Source organism: Apis dorsata, unplaced genomic scaffold (assembly GCF_000469605.1).
Source record: "Apis dorsata unplaced genomic scaffold, Apis dorsata 1.3 scaffold_189, whole genome shotgun sequence".
NCBI lineage: Eukaryota > Metazoa > Arthropoda > Insecta > Hymenoptera > Apidae > Apis > Apis dorsata.
In genome coordinates this window covers 724,241-726,910 of record NW_006263474.1, presented here as the reverse complement: position 1 = coordinate 726,910, position 2,670 = coordinate 724,241, and the positions used below count along the sequence as shown (strand labels likewise).

Here is a 2,670-nt window from a genome sequence, read left to right as displayed (position 1 = left end):
GAACAAAAGTTATTTCAAACAGTTCGAGATTATTAAATAATAAATAAAGAATACATTAATACCGCTTCAATTTCGCATCATTATTCTTATATTTCAGAAGTTTGAAAAAAATCTAAAAGAATGAGTCATTATGTTCATTTAAAATTATTTAGAAATGTAAGAGTATGTATTATACTCTCTTGTTGAATTCTGAAAAAGAATAACATATTAAATATAGTTTTTGAGTCACTCTCATGTCTATTAGCGAAAGATATTGGAAAATTTCATATTTCACTTAGTATTTTTACTATTTAATTTTTATTTCGATTATCACACGTTGAGAATTGTAGTTACTTTATACTTACACATAGTCTTCTGTCATGTAATATCCAGGAAATCCAGTTCTAGCAATGTTTCGAGGTTAACACGAAGCCCTTCTTAAATCTCGCTAACAACTTAGTTCTAAAATAAGCATGGTACCGGGCATCAGCGCCCGGCCAGTCGGAGAAATTCTAGCGAAAAAAATAATAGGGTAGCCGGGTTGTGAAAGGGCGTGCCGCGGAGCGTTAAAGGCTGTCATTACTCATAATTAGCGGCGAATCGCCGGGGCTTTTACACGGATGAAGGCCTTCTGAAACGACGTATTCGTGACGGACGGTTGTTACAATAGATGGGCAGACAGCCGTGGTATTATCGAACCAACCTGCGTATTCAGTATGCCAAAGCTCTGAGCGTGGGGAAAAATTGTCTGGCAGCCAACTTTGAAAATTGTTTCCTGTATCATCGAATCCTGTGCTTTTTTGCACAGTAATTAAGTTTTAGAAGGAATTAATAAGCTCGATTTCTCGTTGATATTATTTTAAATCTGTGTACTTTGAAATACGAGAAAATTAGGCTAATCACTTTTACTAACCACTATTGTTTCTAACGAATTTGCTAATCTTTAACTTAAGAAAGATCTGATTCAATTGGTATGATTTAAAAGGGTTTAAAAAAATTTTCTCTAAAATGCATGTTTATTATTGAAAATAATTATAAAATTTCAGTAATAAGAATCGAATCGAATAATCAGGTAAATTTTCGTATAAATATAGTTCATATAAACGGAATTCCACTGCGAATAAAAGAAATATATTTGTTTAATTAGATTAATTATTCATAAAAAAGTATATCGAAATAATCAACAATTATCATGCATTGTAATGATATTAAATATCAGCAAAAAAAAAAAAAAAGAAAAGATCTTAAAAGAAATAAAATACCATTGACATTGTGAAACGATATAACGCTCAAATTGTACATACACAAAGGGAGGTTTAAAGAAAGCAAAGAAAAAGAAGAGGGTAAAATTACAGAGTGGAATTGAAAGACGAATACGGCGGTAAATAGTGAAGGATTCGCGAAAGAAAACCTGGATCTGATGGAGAGCATCAGAAGCTTCCGTATTGCAAGGGTATCGGTAACAATCCCTCGTTAAATGAGAGATTCCCGACAAAGGAGTAGCGCGACTCGGTAGTAATAACTTTTCCGTGTCGCTCTTATCATTTCTCGCTGGTTTCGCGCCGCTTTGCCATACAAATGCCATGTAAATGAATGCAAATTAATCGTTCCAGATCTAGCCGCCTCCCTCCCTCCGCCACCATCTTGAAAATTTTCTTTCGGGATCACAAAGCCGTCCGTCCACTCCAAGCCGGTCGTTCCTCCCATCTTCGTACCGGTTTTTTCCCTTCCCTCTCCCTCTCTCTCTCTCTCGTCCGTGAAAATCCACCCGCAAATAAACGAGTCACGCCCAGCCATTTAACGAGAGGAACGAGGGCAGGAACAGCGCGAGTTGCGGTATTCATTAAAAGCCACGGAACAAAATGAAGACGGTAAATTGGACTTCGTGGCAAAGAAGCGAAGAAGTAGGAAGATGGAAAGGCAAAAGAAAGAAAAAAGAAAAAAGAGGGAGGAAAAAAAGTAAAGCGAGAGAGAGAGAGAGAAGAGAAAGATGCCTTTCCAATTCTTAATTCTACGGAATACGGTATCCGCCGTTTAATTCCCCTTTTATCAACCGTAGGAAACCGGGTTCACCGCCGAGTTTAATGAAGCTGCCTCTGCCGCGAGAGATCAACCGAGAAAGATCCGCAACTCCGTGTCGTGCGATATATTCGGGATCGGTATTACTACAAGCTTTAACGTAACGTGATTCAGAAGCGTTATCACCGTGTTTTCGGGCCTGGAGAAGGAGGAGGAGGAATGCGTGGAGAATGGGTGGAGAAAGGTTTTTGACAAAGGTTAGCGGGCGAAACAAAGAGGGCGATTTCTAAAGGCGCTTCGTTACCTCGACAACGACGTCAACCACCGTCGACGTCGTCCGCGAAAGGCCTGTAACAAAGGATGCCGACATCCACAAAGAGGAATATTATTCCTGCCGGGCGTAATCCCTACGGGAGAGAGTGCGAATATTTATTACGCGGGCCACGCGCTTAAAACGCGGCCGGGCTAAAGTGAAAACAATGGCGGATTTTCTGCAAACTGACTGCCCGGTCTCGGTTGGTACGCGCTGCCTGCCCTGATTTAGAACCTGTGTTTTCCTTCCTCTTTCCCTTCTTCCTTTTTATTATCCGTCCATCCGTCTCTTTCCTTCCTCTTCCCTTCGTTCCGTCATCTCGCCCTTCACGCGGAAAAAGGTTTTCCACACCGGTGAGA

The 2,670-nt window shown here is 40.0% G+C and overlaps 1 long non-coding RNA gene across 1 annotated transcript in view; it reads right to left on the bottom strand.

Moving 5' to 3' along the window:
• Window positions 1-251: 251 nt before the first annotated feature.
• LOC116185467 overlaps window positions 252-2,670 on the bottom strand; it is a 2,873-nt gene continuing 454 nt past the window's right edge. The window contains exon 2 of the long non-coding RNA XR_004150317.1: window positions 252-383. This is a non-coding gene — a long non-coding RNA (uncharacterized LOC116185467). The remainder of the gene's footprint in view (window positions 384-2,670) is intronic.